Source organism: Moschus berezovskii, chromosome 26, assembly GCF_049115385.1.
Source record: "Moschus berezovskii isolate FMDL1 chromosome 26, NW_MosBer_1.0, whole genome shotgun sequence".
NCBI classification, from domain to species: domain Eukaryota; kingdom Metazoa; phylum Chordata; class Mammalia; order Artiodactyla; family Moschidae; genus Moschus; species Moschus berezovskii.
In genome coordinates this window covers 29,543,575-29,568,467 of record NC_142485.1, presented here as the reverse complement: position 1 = coordinate 29,568,467, position 24,893 = coordinate 29,543,575, and the positions used below count along the sequence as shown (strand labels likewise).

At 39.4% G+C, this 24,893-nt stretch overlaps 2 protein-coding genes across 30 annotated transcripts in view; one reads left to right on the top strand and one right to left on the bottom strand.

Moving 5' to 3' along the window:
* The window catches only part of TLR3 (toll like receptor 3), a 447,684-nt gene that overhangs the window by 133,756 nt on the left and 289,035 nt on the right, over window positions 1–24,893 (top strand). For 14 of the 19 annotated variants that reach the window (XM_088832563.1, XM_088832564.1, XM_088832562.1 and 11 more), the window contains one exon: window positions 11,013–11,208. The exons of the other annotated variants lie outside the window; for them this stretch is intronic. The gene's annotated coding sequence lies outside the window, so the exon portion shown is untranslated. The remainder of the gene's footprint in view (window positions 1–11,012; window positions 11,209–24,893) is intronic. 19 annotated transcript variants of the gene reach the window in all.
* Window positions 1–24,893, bottom strand: part of SORBS2 (sorbin and SH3 domain containing 2) — a 215,682-nt gene that overhangs the window by 108,004 nt on the left and 82,785 nt on the right. The window lies entirely within an intron of this gene.

The following is a 24,893-nucleotide window of genomic DNA, read 5'->3' as shown; positions in this document are numbered from 1 at the left end:
GTTGGTTTCTATTCTGTAAATCAAAAGCCAAATGTATTCCTAATGAAAATAAACCAGAACCCTAATGTGGACCTGGTAATTCAGATACATCATCAAAGAGACATGAAAAGAATTAGACTATAGAAACATATGTTATAGGTGAACTGAATAGTGTTGGAACGATAGGTCTTGAAGTCAAGTGGACCTAGATTCAAACACAGTTGTGCCCATTTGCAGCCATCTAAATAATTTATTCGCTCAGTGGTGTCCAGCTCTTGCAACCCCACGGACTATAGCCCACCAGACTTCTTTGTCCATGGAACTCTCCAGGCAAGAATACTGGTGTGGCTTGCTATTTCCTTCTTCAGGGGATCTTCCCAATCCAGGGATTGAATCTGGGTCAGTCTCCTGGATTTCAGGCAGGTTCTTTACTGTCTGAGCCATCAGGGAAGCCCTTAAAAATGATTTATAGCAACATTATTATCATCTTCAGCAGCAGCAACAGCAGCAGGATCAAACACCCTCCCCCACTGTTGCAAACCATCCCCAGATTGGTTAACTGGCATCATTCCCATTCACCAATATTTTGAGACAGACCTTTACCTTTGATTGAGTCATTTGAATGTAATCAACACTTTCCTGAAAATACACAGACTTTATTGCTTTATATTGAACTAAGCCACCACAGTCTATAAAGTTAATCTGTGTGTATTTTCCCATTACTCAATTATTCCATGCCCAACTTAGTGACATATTGGAATTGAAAAGCAGAAAAATTCTGCTTTCCAGGAAGCTTTTCTTTATTCCTTAAACAGAGCCTTCTTTTAGCTGAGATTCTCCCCATGCCCTCTGCCCACTGCAGTAAATAAGTAGGAGACAGACCCAAAGAAATAGTTGAATCAAACACTAGCCTCTTGCCCCAGTGAAGTCGTTACTACTGAACCTAAGGGGAAGGGACACTTTAAAGGTTGTGACAATTAGCTTTAAAAAAAGACTTTCCATTACCTTTGACAGCTTATAACCCAAGGTGATGGTTGGAGGAAAGAGATGTCTGTTAAATGTCACATAAAGAATTGTGTGGCCAATTGCAGAGTGATAACATCCTGATGACAGCCATCCTTGTTTATTTCACTAAGCGAATATGTCTCCCCTGCCATCCACCACTGCAGAGAGTACCATAAATTTCCACTTTGAGAAGAAAATCTATGATCTTTTAAAAGAAACTCTTCTTTCTGATTTGAAAGAAATAAAACTGTCTCTATTTGCAGATGACTTGATATCACGTACGGAAACCATAAAGATTCTACAAAAAAAACCTGTTAGAACTAATAAATTAACTTAGTAAAGATGCAAGATACAAAATCAATGTGCAAAAATCAGTTGCGTTTCTATCCACTAATCACTAATAGCACTAATCACAAAATATCAGAAAGAAAGATTAAGAAAATAATCCTGCTTACAATTGCGTAAAAAAGAATGAACTACTTTGAATCAATGAAACCAAGGAGGTGAAACGCTTGTACACTAAAACCTGTAAGACATCAGTGGAAGAAATGAAAGAAGCTATAAATAATGGAAAGATATTTCATGCTCACGGCTTGGAAGAATATTGGTAAAATGTCCGTACTACTCTAAACAATCTATAGGTTCAAAGCAGTCCCTACCAAAATTTCAACGGCATTTTTCACAAAAAAAAAAGACAATTCTAAAATTTGTATGGAATCACAGAAGATCATGAATAGCCAAGGTGATCTTGAGAAAGAAGGACAAAACTGGAGACATCACACTTCCTCATTTCAGACTCTATTACAAAGCTATAAAATAAAATTAAAAAAAATATGGTATTGGCCTTAAAAACAGACACACAGACCAATGGAACATAATAGAGAGCCCAGAAATAAACCTATGCAAATATTCTCAGTTTATTTATGACAGAAGAGCCAAGAATATATGATGGGGAAAGGATAGTCCCTTCAGTGGTGCTGGGAAAACTGGACAGCCACATGCAAAAGAATAAAATTGCACACCTATCTTACCCCATACACAAAAATCAACTCAGAATCCATAAAAGATCTGAATATAAGGTCTAAAACCATAAAAGTCCCAGAAGGAAATACAAGGCATAAGCTTGACTTAGGTCTTTGCAATATATTTTTTTTTTCGTACTTGACAACAAAAGTAAAGCAACAAAAGCACAAATACACAGGTAAGAGTATATCAAACTAAAAACTTCTGCACAGCAAAGGAAAGCATCGCAGAAGAAAAACCAGCCTGCGGAATGGGAGAAAATCTCTCCTAGTCATATATCCGATAAAGGGCTAAGATACAAAAATATATAAAGAACTCCTACAAATCAACTGCAAAGAGCCAAAACTCAAAAAAGACCAATTTGATTAAAAAACGGACAGAGGAACGGAATAGACATTTTTTCAAAGAAGAACATATAATGGCCAACAGGTACATGAGAAAGTGTTTAACGTTACTAATCATCACGGAAATGCAAATCAGAACTACAATGAGATTTTACTTCACACCTGTTAGAACAGCTACTATCAAAAAGGCAAGAAGCGCCGGTGAAATGTGGGGATAAGGAAACCCTTGTGTACTGTTGGTGGGACTAAACTGGTGCTGGTACTACAGGGGAAAATGCAGAGGTCCCTCAAAAAGTTAAAAATAGAACTTCCATATGATCCTGGAATCCCACTTGAGGGAATATATCCAAAGGAAATGAAGATAGAATATTGAAGGGATATCTACACTCCCGTGTTCACTGAAGCATTATTCACAGTAGTCAAGACATGGAAGCAACTTAAGTGTCGGCCAACTGATGAATGACTAATGATGTGGTGTATTTACACCAGAAAACATTATTCAAGTCTGAGAAAGAAGGAAGTATTGTCGTTTGTGACAACATGGATGGACTTTGAGGGCATTATGCTAAGCAAAATTAGTAAGACAAATACTGCATGCTATCACTTATATGTGGAATCTAAAACAACAACAAAAAAACAAACACAAACATCAAACTCAGAGAGTAAGAAAGTGGTTGCCAGGGGCTGGGGGTGGGGGCAGGGAAATAGGGAGAGGTTGGTAAAATGGTACAAACTTTGAGCTGTCAGAGGAATAAGGTCTGAGGATCTAATGTATGACATGGTGACCATAGTTGATAACCCTGTATTGCAGAATTGAAATGTGCTGAAAGTAGACTAGGGCTTCCCTCGTGGCTCAGTGGTAAAGAACCCGCCTACCAATGCAGGAGGTCCCTGGGTTGGGAAGATGCCTTGGAAAAGGAAATGGGAACCCACTCCAGTATCCTTGCCTGGGAAATCCCATGGACAGAGGGGTCTGGTGGACTATAGTCCATGGGGTTGCAGAAGAGTCAGATAGACTTCGTGCCTAAACAGCAACAACAGAGAGAGGAGCATTTAAATATTCTCAACAAATAAAGGAAAGATTAGTATATGAAATGATGGATGTGTTAACAAATGGAGAGAGTCCTTTCACGGTGTACATGTGTCATCTCTGTGTACGCTTGCAACATCTTACAACTGTGTATGTCAATGATAGCTTCCATAAAGTTGAAATTTCAAAATGTTAATTACAGTTATGTTCAATGTCAAAAAATAAAAGAACCATAATTTTTAAAAATTTGAACTTTGAAAAAGTTCCTCCTTTTTCAAAATTAGAAAAACATTATTTATCAAAGTATAATTAGTTTACAATATTGTGCTAATTTCTGCTGTATAGCAATATGACTGAGTTATATACATATATACATTCTTTTTAATATTGTTTTCTATTATGGTTTATCCTGGGATATTAAATATAATTCCCTCTGCTATCCAGTAGGATCTTGTTGTTTATTCATAAGTTTCCTCCTATTTTTATTTTTAAACATTTCATTTTAATTTTTATACACTGATATCACAAGTTAGCTGATATAAGAGGAAATTAAATAATCTAGTTTTGTATATATCATATTTAGACTTTAAGTGGAAGCAAACATTAAATGCTGTGGTAGTAGTAAAGAACTATCATTTTATGTGTGTTTTGTTTTTTAAATTTCAACTTCTGAAAAGAACCTGGGATCAGTCATTTCAGTTTTTGAGATTAGGCTTTTGGGGATAAGAGAAATGACTGCTCCAAGTTCAAATAGTAACAAGCTGACACTCAAAAATGACTTAGCTCTCCTGACAGTGAAGAAAAGGCATCTCCTTTTAAGACATCTTCAAATGTAATTGAAATCAAGTTGCTTCTCCTCAACACATTACAATTAACTATAATACAGTACATTAGGCATAGAGCCTAACTGAGTGCTGAATCCTACCTACATCTATTTCTGCTTCATCGACTATGCCAAAGCCTTTGACTGTGTGGATCACAATAAACTGTGGAAAATTCTGAAAGAGATGGGAATACCAAACCACCTGACCTGCCTCTTGAGAAACCTGTATGCAGGTCAGGAAGCAACAGTCAGAACTGTACATGGAACAACAGACTGGTTCCAAATAGGAAAAGGAGTATGTCAAGGTTGTATATTGTCACCCTGCTTATTTAACTTATATGCAGAGTACATCATGAGGAACGCTGGGCTGGAAGAAGCACAAGCTGGAATCAAGATTGCTGGGAGAAATATTAATAAACTCAGATATGCAGATGACACCACCCTTATGGCAGAAAGTGAAGAGGAACTAAAAAGCCTCTTGATGAAAGTGAAAAGGAGAGTGAAAAGTTTGGCTTGAAGCTCAACATTCAGAAAACAAAGATCATGGCATCTGGTCCCATCACTTCATGGGAAATAGATGGAAAAACAGTGGAAACAGTGTCAGACTTTATTTTTTTTGGGCTCCAAAATCACTGTGGATGCTGACTGCAGCCAGGAAATTAAAAGACGCTTACTCCTTGAAAGGAAAGTTATGACCAACCTAGATAATATATTAAAAAGCAGAGACATTACTTTGCCAACAAAGGTCCGTCTACTCAAGGCTATGGTTTTTCCCGTGGTCATGTATGGATGTGAGAGTTGGACTGTGAAGAAAGCTGATCGCCAAAGAATTGATGCTTTTGAACTGTGGTGTTGGAGAAGACTCTGAGAGTCCCTTGTACTGCAAGGAGATCCAACCAGTCCATTCTAAAGGAGATCAATCCTGGGTGTTCATTGGAAGGACTGATGCTAAAGCTGAAACTCCAATACTTTGGCCACATCATGAGACGAGTTGACTCACTGGAAAAGACTCTGATGCTGGGAAGGATTAGGGGCGGGAGGAGAAGGGGACAACAGAGAATGAGATGGCTGGATGGCATCACTGACTCAATGGACATGAGTTTGAGTGAATTCCGGGAGTTGGTGATGGACAGGGAGGCCTGGCGTGCTGTGATTCATGAGGTTGCAAAGAGTTGGACACAACTGAGCGACTGAACTGAACTGAACATATGAGGAAGTGTGGTAGATTCTATAGGTCAAACACAGACCTGGTTGATGAATAAGTAAGGACTGTTAACAGGGGACCATAGATTTATTCTTCTAGAACTGACATGGAGATAATGGTTGCTTATGACAAAGATTTCTTTTGCCCAACTACTGCACAAGCCTAAATAGACAGCTTTATTTAGTCATAGGCCTAGATCAATAACTATTGCTTTTTTTTTTTTAAGAAAACCTCAGAATTTTAAGTTAATATTTATTTGGACGTATTTCCATGGCAATGTTATTTTATGAAATAACTACCTTTAAATAATCTGCTTATTGTTAACTGACTATTAAAGAGTCACATTTTTCTTTTGATTGAACACACCTGCTTCCTGAACACCTGAAATAATGTTTGCATAACTTAGCAAGGGCAAAAAGCCTGCTGTATACGCCAGCAGTAGTACAAACCTGTGTTTGTGTGTGTCTCAGATACGACATAGTGAAACTCTACTTGCTGCTCTATCTGGGATTTGAATTTGGGGGTGCTGGTGGTAGTAAGAACTTTGCTCTAATTTGGTCACTTAACATTTAAATAATATTTCTCTCGCAAAGTTTATTTAGAATGAAAATGTATCTCAAATCGGTTCACAAACATCTTTAGATAATTGGACTAATTTGTGAAAATCCAAGGAAGAAAATAAGGGGCCACTGAAGGAAAATACTGCCTCTGAAGAAATCCTGAATTTATTAAAAGTTGAAATGGTATTTTTGCTGAAGAGTGGGTAGTTTATGACACTATTCATTGGAGCCAAAGAAAATAGATAATAAAGACAGATATCTTCTATTTTCATTGTTAAAATTATCGACTTCTTATATCCAAATGTAATATTAAGAGTGCAAAAGTAGTTCACTAGATCTTTAGCAAGAAATCTGGCAAAATGCTTTATGACATCTCTATGTACTAATGTGAAAGTGTTAGATGGAATGACAGATGAATGAAAAATCATTTTCAGGAGCACCCTTCCCCGGCTGTGTGTTTTCAACATTTTTATTTTTGGGGAAAATAACTAGCATGCTTATCAGTTCCACAGAAGGCATATACCCAAGAGAGGACTAGGTAATTAGCAGAAAGACAGACTGTCTTAACAGGCTGAGTTAAACTTTAACAGGGATAAATAAAAAGTCCTGCAACTCAGCTATACCAAATTATTTCATGATAAGGTCGAAAAGATTGATTTCTCAAAACTTTATCGGAAATATGTCTGCAAGCTTTAGTGGACTGCTAGCTCAGTGTGACACAGGGGTTTAAAAATGTGATTGTATCAATATAAAAATGAGCAGTGGTTGTAGAAATCAAGGAAGATTATGATCTCACTTTTACACTCATGTTGGCATGTCATGGCCTCAATTTTTAAAAAAATGTCGTTCTTTTGGTTTTGTCCATGAGCCAGCCTGCTGCGGATGTGAATGTCTCCCCAGATTTTTAGGGCTAGCCCTGAGTGCTAAAGGGAAGTGGAGAGGCCTCTGAGTGATTCGGTGGAAAGTGCTGTCAATGTGAGTGTTAGCAGCCATAAGAAAATTATTGAAAGTGCCCTGATTTGTTTGTTTTTTCATCTCAGGGAGATCATCTCAGTGGCTTTTAGGATTGATATTCATAATTATTCACACTTAGGCTTTGCACTGACAGGGAGAAGAATAACAGTTGTAACTCAAAGTTTCAGTATCCCTTAGGATGTACCTGATTTTAAGAAACATGATATCCAAATGTTTCCTGGTGGCTCAGACTATAAAGAATCCTCCTGCAGTGTAGGAGACATGGGTTTGATCCCTGGGCTGGGAAAATCCCCTGGAGAAGGGAATGACAACCCACTGCTGTATTATGTCCAAATGCAACTATTTATCAATGCTGTTTTTTTTAAACAATCTGGTTTACAACTCTCATCAGAAAGGATATAAATAACTCCATCCTAGAACTAAGGGCTTTAATAATTCTGCATTATACAACAAAACTGGAGTTGATATCTGTTACTCTTTTGCTCAACAAGATGCCAACTCAAATGACCTCACTTGCAGGTCTTACCCAAGTCACATGTTCCCAGCATTCTTCACTTTTTAATTCCTAATATAGTCCTTCATACCCTGCCACTATTTAAAGCTAAAACTTTCACTCAATCCACCAAAAATAGGCAAAGAAAACAGCATACAAATTTATACTTAAACACTGGGGAGCAGTGAAAATTATTTGAACAAAGATTGTGTCCTTTCATAACACCATGGACACACTCGCTGCATCTCAAAACGATTGGAATACTCTTTAAGATGATGGTTGGACATATTTTAACATACACAGTTAAAGTCTTATTTGACCTGCTCCTTGTTAGTCTTCCCTCCCCGCTTTTATCTATGGGAAGAAGTTCTCTACTTTCTTCCTTTTGAGTTTCGGCTGTTCTTTGAAAAGCAGAAAAGACTTCATCTTGACTTCCCAACGACCTGAGGATTTAGGGCAGGCTGGGTTCCCCTCCAGGGTCATCTGTGGCATGGGGTCACGATCTTAAAAACCCACCCTGGGCTTTTTGTGCCCATCATATGGACTCTGCTGTGAACTCCATCAGGTTCACAGATAGAGCCTGTGTCTGCAGTGAACATCCCATGACAAAAACCTGCCACTCCCTGACTTCAGCATCATTTCTTCTCTATTAATGGACAGCAGGAGCATTCCTTCCTTTCTCCTGCAACATTGCAGAGCTAGAAACTGTGTTATGATCACATGCTGTCATAATGATTCTAGCAAATGTCGTTGAGGAGAGCGAACCCACTTCTGTTTTCTAATGTGAACTCATTCAGAAATCCCAACATCATTGGGATGTTGCCTGTCTGCCCTTCCTACATCAGGGTGAGAAATGGAGACCATCATATTATAATTCACTTCAGGTTGTACACCTCAAACTTGCAAAATGCTGTATGTCAATTATAACTCAATTAAAAAAGAGAAAATATAGCTCATATTCCCTCAAGTCAGGAGGGAGCCAAAGATAATGGGTGGATCAGAAAGTTAGCAACTCTCCATTTTGTGGGAGGGGCAACTTCAGAAATACATTAATACATATACTGTCATCAGCAGCTAGGAAGTGGCAGAGTCAGGATTCAACAATCCATGTTTTAAGGAACTTTCAGCTACGTGCTCTTTAACATTCCCTCAAGGTCTTCCTTGTATGAAAGTGAGTGTCAATATTTAGTCTTCTGTGCCTACATATGTGCTTGGGCAAATCTCTGTACTTCTTGCTGCCTGAGTGTTTTAACTTATAAAATGAAAGGCTTGTTTTAAAATGCAAAAGCACATAAGGTCCTTCTGTGGTCTGAAATTTTCCTAAATCCAGAAAGGGTATAGTTAGTTAATTTATATTTATCGAATGGTACAATCCAGTATCCTTACTAACATGATTGTGTATGATATAAAGCAGAATCTTATTGGAAGTCAGTATTTTAATGACTCATTTACATATTAAAGTTCAGAAAAAAAGATTTTGAAAGATCTGTATTTCTAGTAGCATCAGTATGTGATAGATGCATATTAGTACCAGTCTGAGCCATCATCCATGGCTGCTTTCCTCTAGCTGCCCCGTTTATGTAAGTCCAGGAGTGAGATCCATAGCACTCTTTCTATATGACATGTCTTCCCATATTATCTCAAGTGCCTTTCAGTGGAGATGATCAATTTTAAGATTTCATGGGGCCTAAAACCATATGCATTTTATAAATGTACATCCAAAACAATTTGTATAAAAATAAACTTCAGTCAATAAATTATTATCACCTTTTTAAAGCTTTTTCCATTACGGGTGGTGTGATGGTGTCAGGGACATTGGGAGTGACAAGGATCATTGATTTTGGGGGTTTTCTATTAGAGTTAGCAGTGGAAAAAACAGATAAGTCAAGAATGTGGTTTCAAATTCCAAATGTTACATTATTTTGCATATCTGGTATTTCTAAGAGTAAAGTCTGTTGACCTTTGAGGAAACAAAAGGCTGAAAGATCTCAGCACACCATGTTCCAAACTAGTATTTTCGTTACGTTTTCTTACTGGCTGAGTCAGTCATGTCAGCGCTTGCTAAATTATAATAGCATGTGAAGTACACTGTTATTTCACATGATTTTTCATGTGGATGATTGCTATTATATGCTTTGGTTACTGTGGAAGTTTGACATCAGGCTCACAAACAAATTACCAAAGTCTTATGACCCACAGAAATTTCAATCAGCCTGTTCCTCTTTTCAGAAGCTTTGGAATTAGACTGTTTACCTAGCATAAGTTATGATTTTAGGATATTTTGTTATTTATATGGCAACTGTATGATACACGTGTTAATGATTTACAGTTGACTGAGAAAGAAAATTGACTTAAAGAGAAGGATGAATTAGCAAATGTTTGTGAAGAAACAATTTATTTCCTTCAAAAACATAGATTAACTCTAGGTCCAGGAAATAATGCCAAAAAATTGGTTCTTTATTTTAATAAACACATAAGATTGACTTGTGCATGTGACATCAATTTACATGTAGTAAATGCTTCAAAAAAGGCTTATTTTATGTCGTGTAGGTATTTATGCTAGCATTTTCTTTAAGAACCTAGCTTTTAATATCATCAAAAGTAAATGGCAGCCTAGACCTTCATCCAATTATCCTCATTTGTAAATTGATACATCTAAGTTACATTTCAGATATACTTTATTTCCCACTTCATGCTGGGTTCATGATTATTCCCCTCTCCCCAAACCGCATCCCAGTTTTTAGCATTCCCTAACTCAGAGAATGTCCCCATTCATCATTATTCAATGCATTAATTCATTAATCAAAAAATTTGAAAGCAGGCATTGTATAAGCAGAACTTGGGGGGAACCTTGACCGCTCCGTCTCTCAACTCTATGTGTTTGAAGTTAAAGCGGAGACATTTAGCCCTGGAAAGGACAGTATGCCTCTATTGCAGCCCCACAGGAAGAGATTTGGGTATGAGAGGATAAGCATTTTTAGCTTTCTGAACTTTATGTGGGACAAATACAAGTAAAGCGTAATTTAACATCCAGCATCAGGAAATGGGAGTACATGAAGGTTTATGGTGACGCATGGATGAATATTATTGCTTCATGTACCTATGACAGCAATGAACCCTAAGTGGATGATCTTCCAGTGGTATATAGGTAGGGGGCAGCAAGGCAGATAATATCAACTCTTAATATCTACCTTCCTGCTCCTTATCGCAACCAAAATTAGATCAACACAAAGCAGACCAGTAGTCCCTCAACTGACTTGTTAGTATCTATTTTATACACAGTAGTGTATGTATATATATATAGGACTTCCCTGGTGGATCAGGTGGTAAAGAATCTGCTTGCCATCCAGAGACCTGGGGTCAATCCCTGGGTTGGGAAGACCCCCTGGAGGAGTGTCAGCGTCAATCCCCTAACTCATCCCACCTGTCTTTTCCCCTCTTGGTGTCCATATATTTGTCCTCTACTTCTTTGTCTCTCTATCTGCTTTGCAAATTGGTTCATCTGTCCCATTTTTCTAGATTCCACGTATAAAAGCGACTTTATGTAACATATGTTTTTTCTCTTTCTGACTTCAGTCTGTATGACATACTAGGTACATTCACATCCCTGCAGACTTTGATGTTGAAGGTATCCCTGCTTGCCCCGCCAGCCCAGTGGTGGCAGCTCTCGGACGCACTCGTCACGTCTCTCTACATCTTTGCATCGCTTGACATGACAAACAGAGGATGCTCATCTTCCCAATCACCTCGATCATCTTCATCCTCCTTTAAGGTACCCATGTATGTGCATGCTAAATTGCTTCGGTCATGCCCAACTCTTTGCAACCCCATGGACTGTAGCCCACCAGGCTCCTCTGTCCATGGAATTCTCTAGGCAAAAATACTGGAGTGGGTTTCCATGCCCTCCTCCAGGGAATCTTCCTTACCCAGGGATTGAACCCGTGTCTCTTACATCTCCTGCATTGGCAGGTGGGTTCTTTACCACTAGCGCCACCTGGGAAGACCCCTTAAGATGCCCAGGCTTCCTCTATGCCTTGATACTAAGTGGACAGTCTGGGCACTTGGTGGCTCTCAGGGAATCAGATAATGATCTTAAGGCAGAGACAACTTGGATTCTCACTTCCTAGAGAAGATGTTCCTACATGAAGAGCAAAATGTTCATGGACCAGTAATGCAGCATCCTCAACAATGTATGGACATTTTGGCAAACGATGTGTTGCATGTCTTTCTTTAAGTTTACATATGTCACTACACAATAACTCATAATAAATTTATTGGGTCAGAAAAACTATTGCCATAAATTTACATAAAATATCGGAGACAGGAAGCACAAATAGCATTTGATTCCTTTGCCGGCACCAAAACCACCATCAGAGCCACCCTACATGGCTCCATTAAGCTCTTGTTCATCCTGATTCTGAAGGTTTATTCTCAAGAGGAAGAATGAGCCATCAGACGGATGAGTCACATTTCAGTTATAATCACAGGAACATTAAAAAATGAAATCATTTTATTCAGCTGAACAAATCTTATAAAAAGTAAATTACTTCATTTACCTTTGGCAAAAAGACTAGCTATTTTGAGTCCTCCCTGGAATTATCTCACCCGTTCTTTCCACCCTCTGAGACACCTGCTTCCATCTCTCCCCTTTCCTGGTCACACCAATAAAACAGGAAAAAGCAGGAAACGTGGCGCTGACAACCTTCACATCATCAAGGCAGGAGGGAAAAGGCCCCACAATCAGCAATCTTTTAAAAGCGAGCATCTTTCAAAGAAGCAAATACTTTCAAGACAGTTTAATATTTTAATCTTTATTGTTGCTTTTTTATACCATCTTTTAAAATCCGAACTAGAACATTATTTCTGGGTTTCCAAGCTTCATCTGTATCTCTGTCTGTCTCAACATGTGTTTGAGTATACATGCCTCTCCCCTCACTCCAGATTCTTCTTACTCCAAATTTTCAAGATGGAGTAAAAGTGTTTGCCCCTATATTTACTATTTAAGTTCTTTCCCACACAATGGCATGATGCCTGTATTTTTATTATGGCTGTTAGTTTTCAGCACTTGAGTTGTTTTTGTTTCAGTCTTTATTTTCTGTGTAAGATACACAGCTGCTCTGTGCTGTGGGAGCCCCCGTCTTACGAGTTATGGATTTTGCATTGCGTGTTAGTGATGAATACCAGTGGCAAAGTGAGCATCACCAGTCTGCTGCCCACACTGTGTGGGAGGCAAGAAGGTCTGGCAGTGGAGATGCATTGAGTCCATGTACCTGATGGGGCTGGGAGAAACCAAGCTCTTCGGGTAAACACTGAGGGGCCATAACAGATGCAAAACTGAGTCACAGCTCTATTTGTAAATTGCACATAAATCTATCCCAAACATAACAAGGATCCTACTAATTAGATATGTGGAATTATTTTAAAACCAATGTAATGCCTTCTACAAGACAGAATTATGTAACAGATTGCAACAACTTTTTATTACAGATATTTTGCTTCTCAAGTTCAGGTAGGGCAATTCGCAGAGATATACAGGTCTAACCAGCATTTCCGTGCACACGGTCTCTTGCTATCCAGCCTCATCCAGGTGAGCTCTAAGGGTCAAAGCACCTGCTAACATGGCATAGTGGGGCAGTACATGTCCTTCCACCCTTGTTCTGTGGTTTTACTGCCATCATCTTTTTGTATTATTCTGTGTTTGTTTCATCACAGTTGGGTTTATACTAAGCCCAAGCAAAACTCCCAAAGTTAATGTTGGGGTTTAAGCAGTCATCCCCGAAACAGTGGCAGGGTAAAATATGAATGTGTTTGAAAGAGAGACTGGGTAACTTAAAATTACAACTATTTGAAGATTCATAAATTTACTTCTCAAGTCCCTGCCTGTCCTCAGCGTGCCAGGCTTGGAACATCACCTGCCTGTTGACCGTGTCCATCTGGATGTCCGCCGGGCACGTGACCCTGACCTTTCATTTCACCCTGTCACCTACCCTCTCCTCCTTTCACTTCTTCGTAAACAGCATCACCATTTCAGTTGCTCAGACCAACAACAGTGACATGATATGTGACTTATATTTTCTCTTATATCCCTGACCCTCATTTATGAGCAGATTCTACTATCTCTGCTTTCAGAATATGTCCAGAATCCAAATGCTTTTCATTGCCTTCTCCACTATGGCCTTTCACTTTAGTCTAAGTCTGAACTATTTCAGGAGGCTTGCGACTGGTCTCCTTTCATCTGCTTTTACCACCTGCATTCTGCTGTCCCCAGAGTATTCAGAATGATCTCTTTAAAACCTGAGCGCTGTCACTTAGTCCCCTGGTGGAAACCCTTCAGGCCCTCTAGTCTCCCACACTTACTGTAGTCTGCAGGGTCCTCCGGGTTCTGGGCCCTCAATCGACCTCAGGCTTCATGCTGCCCCTCCCTCCCTGCTTGTTCTGCTCCAGGCTTGCAGACCTTCTCCCCGTGAATACATATGCCAAGCTCAAATGGTCCCAGGTCTTTGCCTTTACCTGGAACATTCACTTTGTATCTGCAGCTCTCTCCTTTAGCCCTTCGGGTCTAAGTTCAAATGCCCCGTTGTCAGAGAGAGCCTTCCTAACCATCCATTACAGAATTCCCCCTCCATATTTTGTTTACCCTTTACAAGCTTTTTTCATCAGAACCCTTCTTATCATCCTCACCTTATGTTTGTTTATCATCTCTTCCCCACCCCCAGAACATAAGCTCAGAAGACCTGGGACTTTTCTCAGGAGAATGTGATTCAGAGGCAGGAAGTTCAGTCATGGGGTGGAGCCTCCAGGGCAGACCCACTGACACGCCGGCCTCCTGTGGCTCCACACAGGGTAGTGCCCGGACGTGATGAGCACTACAGATTCCTGAAATCAATCCCCCCTCCTCCCTTTACAGTTAATGCAAAGAGACAGTCAAACGTTACCACTTAGGCAGCAGTGGGAAATTTTGCTGTTATGAACCGGAGTACAAGAAAAAGAGTGGATCAGATCAGTGTTTTATAATTGGATCAACCGAAACTCTAATCATTATTATTTGCTAATTACTCCACTGTCATTATGCTGCAGCATCGCACACATCAATACTGCCCTATGTTCATTCTGAGCACCATTATTTGCCTTTGTTGTCTTCTCATGTGAAACTAGACAAACAGTCACCAATCAAGTTTGGACTCTGATCACGGGCATTGGTTCCAAACAACACTGATGCAGTTCAGTGAAATTTGGAATCAGTACCACCACTTGTGATTTAACTTTCAAGTCTAAATGGGACAGGTAGCTACCACCTATCATAAGTATAATGAAAAAATTACTCCTTGGTGGGAAGAACCTTCATTATTTAATTGGCTGTATGGTGGATGTTCTATCTTACATTATCAAAACATCAAGGTTTGAGTGGTGAGATTCTGACTTCTAAAAAGAACACATTTAAATTTTTAACAGGTTGTCTTTCATTTATTTCTAAAGGAGTATTCCGAATGATGAGGGGGGCAGCCAACAGGCTAGACTGTAGTATATTTTTGGGCAGTGTCTTACAAGTGAGCCTCAAAGCACCCCACAGCTAGACCACAGATTCTATACTTTGTGCATGGATCATATCAGTCAGATTGGAGTTTCATGGATATGCTAAGCTGGTGTCATGTAGAATGATGGCAGATTGTACAAGCTTAGTGTTTATTTAAATTTGCTTTAGGTCCTTTCCTCATTTGCACACAGAATGTATCCTGAAATTTGACAGAGATATGCTTTATAATAGCAATAAGTAATACCATCTTGCTACTTGTGTATTTCGAATGATTTTAGGTTTTCACTTATGTCAGCTTCAGAACATATGACTCTATGACAAGGTAAGGAGTTGTGTTTCTGGACTACAAGTTAAAGGCTTATAAGTCGCTGTCAAAAGAAAGAAAATCTACTTTACAGTGGCAGTTTTCAAAGAAGGTTTTAGGAAATAAGGTTTTCTGAAAATGAATTCCTGAATTTATTTTCATGAATTCCTGAAAATAAAAGCAAATGTACTTAGTCATTAGTTTTACACTACTCTTGGAGAGCATGTCTGAATAATTTGTTCAAATAGAGCAGTAGTAAAAGGGATGTCTTTAATATTTATGCTGACATAACAGGCATAAATTGGAATTATCCCAGATAATAAGGCAAAAAAGGGACTTAACAAAATTCATTCTATTTTAATATTAATGTAGTTAATATTATTCTCCAGCAATTTATAACTTTTCTCTCTAAGAAATATCCCTGCATTCTAAGAAAAAGATAATGAAGTTAAGGAAAGGCATATAACAAGGTCAAAGGGACAGATGTAAAACAAAATAAAATAACTTTTCAGATTAAAGAAGAAAAATTATAATTTATCCCAAATAATCAAGGTTAAAAAAAATGGGACTGAAATGTTAAAATCAGGAAAAGCACTGGTAAAATTAATTCACTTTTTCCATAAGACCTAACTTAGCAGGATTAAAAGACACTCCTTACACTTCAAAAAATTTTCTGATAAATGTAGATGAGACTTCATTTTATATAATGAGTAGAAAATTTCTGGGGATCAATAATTTGAACTATACAGACTGAAAATGTAGACAGAATTAGAATCGTCACAAGTGTGCATGAGTGACAGTCCCATTCATGTTTCCCTCTTGACTTTAAATGGCTTAACAGACGGAGATCATAAATAATAAATGAAAAATACCACATGTTCAACAGATAAATAATAAATACTAACCACTCATTAAATGTTTTTAGAATATCTAACAGAATATTTTAAAAAGAAGGCTGTTCATGCTCACTGCACATTGTTCTATAATGTAACTCTACTGGAGGGCTTGGTACTAAAGTTGATTACGTATTTTTGTCTGGTCAGAACAGGAATACTTTTCCATATAGAAAGCACAGCAAGAAACCTAAAAGATAACAGTCCTCTTCTTTTTCTTACTAAATAAAAATGGACATAATTTCTACATCAGAGGATTTCATGGAAAAGGCTGGAAATAGATATAATTTCTGTATCAGAGGATTTCATGGAAAAGGCACGTTAGAACTAATACTTATGATCTGAATTGTGGGCATTTTCAAGAACCATGTCATCATTACCTTCTGCCCTTGGTTTCCAGACAGAGTTGGGATTGGCGCACGAGAATGCCTGCTGCTGGGGCGGGCTGGTGCTGTGATCAAGAGTTTGGGGCCAAGCCAGCTGGGTTAAAAGCCCATTCTACCATATCCCCAGATAACTTAAGGAAACTTATTACCTCTCCTCTCCTTGAACCTAATGGAGCTTCCCAATCTATAAATAGGAGTAATGATAGTGCCAACCTTTTCATTGTTCGAGGGTCCAATAATTAATATATATAAAGCGTGCAGACCTGGGTCTGGTGCATCCTGCTGTAATGTTACTACTTACTACACCTGCTATGAAAAGTCGAGTGTTTCTTTGGTGTCAATTCCTGTGACTAGCGGCTAGCTGACTCCTTCCAGACGTGGGTCTCTTTCTTGCCATGGTCATTCATTCAAACGAATTCTCTCGTCAGGTTTCCTCTTTTTATAAATTAAAAATTCTAAAGGGGCGCACTAACTCTTGGTTTGAAGAGCTCAAATGAATTCTCGGAGTCACAGTTGCTTCCTGGAGGCACAGATGGCTGAGTCAAATCTGCTCTGACGGCACCTTCATTTGGCACACGGTGGCTTCCTCAGACTAACGAGGAGCCGATGTTGACTGGTCTCATCAGCACAGCAGACTGTGGGGGCAGAGAACGAAGCCCCCACTGGGAGGAAACACCCGGGAAGGCAAGGCTGCCGTGACGCAGCCCAGCCCTAGGTGACAGATGTCCCTTTATACAGGAGAGTCGGGAAACAGGCGTTAGCAAAAGGGGAACCTGGAGCTGCAAAATGATCTTGATGCCTAGTGACACTGCACTGCGATGAGATTTTTTTAACGACAATAAAAAAGATTATAAAACTCTTTCAATGTCTTTCACATAAAACTGCTCACGCTTGGGATATTTTAATGCCTGTTCTTCCTGCAACATCATCAAAAACGAATTCACTGTATCTGCAAGATATGGAGAAGAGTTAATGGCCAGGGCAGGAGCTCTGCTGGCTTCAAAGTTCAAAGTTAGTGCACTCCGGCTCAGCCACACAAATTATTCCCTGGGAGTAATCTTCAGTGAGTTGCTAGGAGATGACCGGTTTATGTTTTCCTTTGATTACAGGGCATAACCGCCCCACTGTCAGAATGCCAAAAGTTAAAAAAAAAAAAAAAAAAAGGCAGTGATTGCTTAAGGATCATTTTTTCCTATTACTTGCAGTGAAGTATTGAAGCCCAGACCATTCTGCATAAAGAGAGGAGAGTAAGGGAGACATGGAAATGAATGTAGTAGAATTTTAAGAATTGTTATCTGAGCAGGGCCAGTAACAGTTGACATGTCCAGTGTGGCTGGCATGTCACCAATGTTTAATACATATTATTTGTTTAATCAAATGGAATCATAATTTTTAGTAATTTCTTCAAAACCAGTATCATGCGTAGGTGCGGTGCAAGGGTTATGTCTTAAAAGAAGTGCTTATATGTACATGCAGGAGCCTAACACGGGTCAAAAGAGATACATAAACAGAGGAGAACAATCAGCTCAAGCCTCTGGATTGAAATAAAAAGAGGAAAGACTGTAACCCTTCTGGCCCCAAGACTAGGGCTCATTTCATCATGCCACACCATCCTATATATGTATAGCTATATATGCTATGAACTCTAGAAGTCTTTCTCTGTGAGACCTAATATGTTTTAGCGATTGAAACCGACAACTCAGTTTAAACAATTTCTCTTACTTCCCTGGGGGCTCAGATGGTAAAGCATCTACCTGCAACGCAAGAGACCCAGTTTGATCCCTGGGTTGGGAAGAGCCCCTGGAAAAGGGAATGACAGCCCACCCTGATATTTTTGCCTGGAGAGTCCCATGGACAGAGGAGCCTGGCAGGCTACAGGGGTTGCAGAGTTGGACGTGACTGAACAACTAACATACACGCTGATTAGCTGTGGGGCTTGGGTGAATTAGTTACAGGCTCTGTGCCTTGGTGTCTACAGTCATAAAGTGGGGGAAATACTAGTACATACCTCACAAGACCCGTGTGAGGATGAAATGAAAGAATACATGTGATATACTTAGAAAAGAATGTGCTTAAGAAAGTCCCTGGCACTAAGAATGATTAAGGGAATATGAACTATTAAAGAGCCTCTCGATGAAAGCGAAAGAGGAGAGTGGAAAAGTTGGGTTAAAACTCAACATTCAAAAAACTAAGATCATGGTATCCGGTCCCATCACTTCATGGCAAATAGAGGAGGAAACAATGGAAACAGTAACAGACTTTTTATTTTCTTGGGCTCCAAAATCACTGCAGATGGTGACTGCAGCCACGAAATTAAAAGACATTTGCTCCTTGAAAGAAAAGCTATGAACAACTTAGAAAGCAAATTAAAAGCAGAGATATTACTTTGCCAACAAAGGTTCGTCTAGTCAAAGCTATGTGGTTTTTCCAGTAGTCATGTATGGATGTGAGAGTTGGACCATAAAGAAAGATGAGTGCCGAAGAATTGATGCTTTTGAACTGTGGTGTTGAGAAGACTCTTGAGAGTCCCTTGGACTGCAAGGAGATCCAACCAATCCATCCTAAAGGAGATCAGTCCTGAATATTCATTGGAAGGACTGAAGCTGAAGCTCCAATACTTTGGCCACCTGATGCAAAGAACTGACTCATTGGAAAAGACCGTGATGCTGGAAAAGATTGAAGGCAGGAGGAGAAGGGGACGACAGAGGATGAGATGGGTAGGTGGCATCACCGACTCGATGGACATGAGTTTGAGCAAGTTCCGGGAGTTGGTGATGGACAAAAAAGCCTGGCATGCTGCAGTCCATGGGGTCGCAAAGAGTCGGACATGACTGAGTGACTGAACTGAAGATATCATTTTCACTACGTTTATGAGCATTATTTTATTGTTTCTAGAATACAGTTCATCACCACCCAAGAGTTAGAGAATTGCAGGTGTATGAAACTTCAAAAGGTTGGAAAGCCACACGTTCAGATAAAAAGGGTAGACTCACCAAAGTAGGAAAGTGTCAAGGAAGCAAAGAGAAAGCTAAAGTTTTCTGAAATTTCCTGTGTTGGTAGCTGCTGATTCTCACTGTCACAGTGACAGTTACAAATTTAGTGTGCACGTGCTCTAGGCTGCCTAAGGTTAGCTATGTATTAGTCAGATTCTGTGCACAAGGATGTCTATTTATTCCACTTAAAAGTCATGTGGTCCTAGGGCACTTCTGTGGGGTTTGGAAGAACCTGGGATCCAGGTTCTGGGTGCTACCATGTGGAATCTTTGTGGATTTCTCTGTGTCCTCATTTGCTAGTGAAAGTTGGACTTTTAGACAATGTTCCCTAGATCTCCACAACTCATAATTTTCTGATCCCTCTTCAGAAGAGCAGTCCTGTACAATAATTTCTTTCACAGGTTAACTGTAAGCAAACGTGCCCATGTGGAAACTCAGAGTTATAAATCAGGAACAGTTAGATGATTTATTTTTGCTCTGGGGGCTCAGAGGTTAAAGCGTCTGCCTGTAATGCAGGAGACCTGGGTGATCATATTCCATTACATAGCATGTTTGCCCAATGACTGTAAAAGAGAATTTCAAAAAATCAGCTTGTCTGTTGTCTACTGAATCAAGAAAGGTGTGTCATAGACTTGTTAAATGGTGCATTTAAAAAACTCTGGCAAATCATTTTCTTAGAGAGAGAGGTTACCAAAAAAAGGAAAAGAGGAAGAGGAAAATTCAGTCTTTCTGATTTGGAGAAGCGGCAGGTGCAAGTCACAGCTCTGGTACTAAATTGAGACAGCTCCTTAGAGAATGACGTATCCAGACTTGCCTGCAGTATTTTTATAAAGGCTCTCAAACCAGCATGAAAACCACTGTGATTAATTATTAAATGTGATCCAGGCTGGGAAGTCCATGCTGACACAATTCAGATCTGTTTTGCTCTGCAGCCTTTGGCTATCAGTTATGGGGATATATAAGGTGACAGTCATAAGGATCAGTTTCTGCAATGCCATGCCTCAACCTACTTTTATTGTAAATAAACCAGACTGGGGGGCGGGGAAGACAAAGGAAGAAAGTGCCATGTTTCAAGAACATTTGTCTTGATATTTTAGTGACAAGCTTAATCTAATTAATTGTATTTGGCTCTGACTAGCTTAGCATAAGGTGTGAGCGTTCAGCTGCGAGAGGGCAGCTCTTGACAAGGTGAGAAATCCTCGTTTTGATTGTTGAAATTGTCCAGGGTGCAGCTCATCTGTTTTTGAAAATGAAAGCTCTAGTAATATGTGATTTTAAGAAAAGATGCTTTTCTCATACATGACTCTGAGTTCTGTGGTAGGAGGTTATAGCATGGTTACTGCATGTGGCAGAGACAACTAGCAGTCTTCTTATACCAATCTCTCCTTCTTACCCTATAATTGACGTTTTAGCCGGGCACATGGCTTAAGCCAGGCGAGGAGGACTCCATTTCTCAGTTTTCCTTCCTTTGTGACCAGAGTTTGGCCGCTGAGCATGAGATGAATCATATGTGTGCCCTCCAAGGGTAGGTTTTTACAGGGAAAGGGTGCCTTTGACTTTCTCTCTGTCTGCTCTCAACAGACCTGGTGTCAGGATCTGGAGTGGCCATCCTGGCCATGAAAGGGAAGCCGTAAATTGAGTGTGCGAGAGACTGGTTCCCTGATAACAATGGCAGTACCCATCTGCACTGACACACGAGTGGGCAACAAGCATTTCCCTTATTTAAGCCTCTATTATTTTGGATCTCCAACAGCACTGAGCTTTTATCCCAGTGAATGGACTACCACAGTTGGAATCCAGCAAACCATAATTTCTCATTCAATTTATATGTAGGACTAGTTATAAGGGGAAAGTCTCCAATTTTATAGTAAATTTCATTTTCTTTCTGTCACAGGTTGAGTGAAATATTGGCTAGCAAACATATTCCTGGTGGCACTACAACCCTTGTGTTTCTTTTAAAGATCTTATTTCCTTCCTCCCTCTATTTTCCCTTCCACTCTTCCCTGAACGTCTTATCATCTCCATTGGATTATAGATTCCTTCAGGTCTAGACCTATATTCCACGTTCCAGAGTTTACTATCCCATTATCTAAACACAATGTTTTGTACATAAAAAGTTCAGAGCGAGCCTTTGTTTAAAGAGATGCTCCAAAGACATGCACAGAGCTGTGTTAATTCATACACCATGCGTGTAATTGAATTCCTAAAATGAATTCGAAAACAAGTGCCTAAATTAAATACAAAATTAGATTTCTAGGTTTCTAGACAGATATTATTAATCGTTAGTGATAATACATTAAAAAAAAATTCAGTGGCGTTTTAAGTGATTCAGTACCTCAAGAAACAACCCTGGACACAACAAAGAGTAGCATGATGTATTAAATAAGATGAAATTCTTAAAGCCTTTAAGTGTAAAGCACTTCATGGCCAATAATTATTCCCTTATTATCACGTCCAGTAAAAATTATTTAAAGGTTAAGAAAACCAAAAACCATAACAGGCAAAATATCTATGGAATGTCCTATAGGAAGCAAAATGATTTATTCTGAAGTTTAGAAAATAAATTTCTTAAATGCCTTAAATTTCTCATATTGTCCTGAATTCTTCATGTTGCCTGAGTTGAAGTTATGACAGTAGATTCTGATTATCCACATGTAATATAAACATTTGAGAGGACTGCTACTGCCAAAAGACAAAGCAAGTTACATATTACCTTGTGTGTGCTGCATTAGGGAGAGAATATATTCTGTCTTTGCAGTACAGGATCAGGCCCAAAGTTAAGGTTTCTAGGTGTCTGGAAAAAATTTTCAGAAACATTTCTCAGCCAAGAAAGGCACCACCTTTGCCGTGGGGATGATGCTACAATTCCTGCTGTGTCTCCCTCAGAGATTGGGGTTGGTCAGAGACTAAAGTGAGACCATTTTGGACACCGTACACTGGGGACACAAGAACAACTATGATGAAAACTAACTTCCTATTAACTTCTCCTCCCTCATCCCCTGCCCCACACTCTTTTAAGTGTGCTAGAAATGTTTGATCTCTAACCTATTTGTAGATAAAAATCACCATGGTAATTGAATCAGTGCCCCAACTTCCTTAAAAAATAGCAACAGGTAGCAGCTCTTGGTGGAGAAGGCAATGGCACCCCACTCCAGTACTCTTGCCTGGAAAATCCCATGGATGGAGGAGCCTGGTGGGCTGTAGTCCATGGGGTCGCAAAGAGTCGGACATGACTGAGTGACTTCACTTTCACTTTTCACTTTCATGCATTGGAGAAGGAAATGGCAACCCACTCCAGTGTTCTTGCCTGGAGAATCCCAGGGACGGGGGAGCCTGGTGGGCTGCCGTCTATGGGGTTGCACAGAGTTGGACACGACTGAAGTGACTTAGCAGCAGCAGCAGCAGCTCTTGGAAGCTAGTATAAGAGCACTTCCTGGAGCAGCCAGTGAAAATCTTGCTCTCGTCCCTGTTTTGTCACATTTAATGAGAATTTTGATCCAGATGTGACATGCAAACGGGGTTGAGAACCAAACAATTATGAGAAAGAATTCCGGGGTATAGCCAGAAGATGAACCCAAGACAAATAAGTTTCAAATAAGCCAAGTATTTTACTGTAAAGTGAAAGAAAAAAAATACCCAGATCTTTCTGTAAAGTAAAATGGTTTCTGTATTAAAACACACTGAAAAAATGGGGAAAACAAGAACTTTCTTTAGGAGATGAAATCCGTCACTTGAGGAAAAGCCCTGTTCCAGAGAACTGAGGTCTTTCTCTTAATGATAGGCTTTTGTTCCTGTTTGCTCAACTTCTAAATAATTTAGGGAAAACTACCATGTGAGATTATAATCTTTATCCAAAACAACCTTCTCAGTGGTAGTAAAGTGTAGTAAGGGAGAAAAATGAGAAGCTGTTCAAATTTTAGCCAGAACAACAGTTGAAGTCTCAGGATATTATATAAATGGGCACCATTGATACCTGTTGAAAGGTCATGAGATCTATAACAGCTGTTAGAATAAATCGTACTTCAGAATAATCTGCAAAAAATAAATAGACAGGAGATCATGTTTTGTCACTGAGCCCAGACAGGGTGATGAAAAAGCCATGATCATGTATAAGCTTTATTAGCTTATCTGGAGAATGGTGTTAAGGATGGATATGTTACTTGTGTGTGTGTGTGTGTGTGTCTGTGTTACTTTTTGAGTTCTTTTTTATTTTAAGTGAAAAACATCTATGAAGGTCTAGTCTAATGAGACAGAAGAGTTCCTAATTCTTTGAATCTCAAAATGCTTCTTCAGTCCTAATCAGCTGTGAACAATTAGATTTCAGTTATTATTATTATTCACATGGTTATTTAGTTAGAAAGTGGTGTTATTTGGAAAGGACTTCCCAGGTGGCACAGTGGTAAAGAATCCACCTGCCAATGCAGGAGACGCAGGTTCGATCCTTGGGTTGAAAAGATCCCCTGGAGTAGGAAATGGCAATCCACTCCAGTATTCTTGCCTGGGAAATCCTGTGGACAGAGGAACCTGGTGGGCTACGGTCCCTAGGGTTGCAAAGAGTTGGACACGACTAAGTGGCTGAGAATGCACACATACACACACACACACATTATTTGGAAAACTGTTTCTACAATTTATTCTAATTGAGTTTATCATGAAGCAGCTATGTTGCCTTTTTGAATATTTTTAGAGGTGTGAAAATGCTGAATATCACTTCAGACTTTGAAGAGCAGAATGACATTCTACAATGAGTCTGTTTGTGGCATGCGATTGGTGATAAAAAATAGTCAGGCATGAGACTTCCCTGGTGGTCCAGTGGCTAAAGACTCCACGTTCCCAATACAGGCAGCCTGGGTTCAATCCCTGGTCAAGGAACTAGATCCCACATGCTGCAACTAAGAGTTCAAATGTCAAAACTGAGACCCAGGGAAGCCAAATAAGTAAATGCGTTAAAAAAAATCACCAGGCATGGATCATAAGTTATTCTGGGACAGAATTCTGAGAAATATTGAAAACATGGGACTTGAAGAGACCATAAGGCTTCTTTTCCTTCATCCCTGTGTTAGGTTTAAGAACTTCATCTCCCTTTTCTAATGGCCAAAGCATTGAGAATAGTATTGATATTAAACGGAACTGAACTGAACCAGAAACACCTGAGCTTTTCTTAACACCCCTTTACTCCTACCCAAAATACTACCCCAAATTGGCACCCAAAGTGCCAGGAAAATAGCCAGTTTTCTAAGACTCTATGTAATTGTATTTGTGTAATAGCTGAAGTGGGCCAGAGATGAATTTCACATCATCATGAAGGGCAGAAGGAAAAGATCTGAGAAATTAATCCGTCTCAGAA